Source organism: Palaemon carinicauda, chromosome 35 (genome assembly GCF_036898095.1).
Source record: "Palaemon carinicauda isolate YSFRI2023 chromosome 35, ASM3689809v2, whole genome shotgun sequence".
Lineage (NCBI taxonomy): Eukaryota > Metazoa > Arthropoda > Malacostraca > Decapoda > Palaemonidae > Palaemon > Palaemon carinicauda.
Window position 1 is genome coordinate 2926808 of NC_090759.1, and position 602 is coordinate 2927409.

The window sequence follows — 602 nt, forward strand, 5'->3', positions numbered from 1 at the left end:
TAATGGTGACCCCCTTCGATGGTTTGACTGCTTTAATGACTGCCTTCTTCTTGATAATCGTCAAGATCGTAGACATATTCCGGCCATATTGTTTAGCCAGATCACTCACACGCACACCGCGCTCATGTTTTTCGATAATTTCTTGCTTCAGTTCTAATGAAAGCATTGCCTTCCTCCTATTCTCACCACTACTACTACCTGTACCGAAACTAAGCTTCTTACGACCCATGATTATACGTAAAATCAAAAAGGAAACGTAAGAAAAGGAAGATAATAAGTACTGTTAATAACGGACCGAACAGAGAACAACCACACAATGCGCACAAGAACAGAGAACTGACTCAATAGCATCCCTCCGATGTGCTGCCGTCTACCGGCGTAAACAAGAAACTATGATCGACGCTTCGAGATAATTCTACACGTATGATCTACGTCGGATGTTGGAGCATGACTTCGGGTGTCGAGAGGAAAATTTGACCGAATTTTACTTCGGGTGTTGGAACAATCGTGCAGGAATAGGCATCTGAGGGAAGAAGAAAAAGAAGAAAAGTGATGAGGTTGAATTGGAGAACGATTAATGTGGGAAAGGAGTAGGAGAGAGC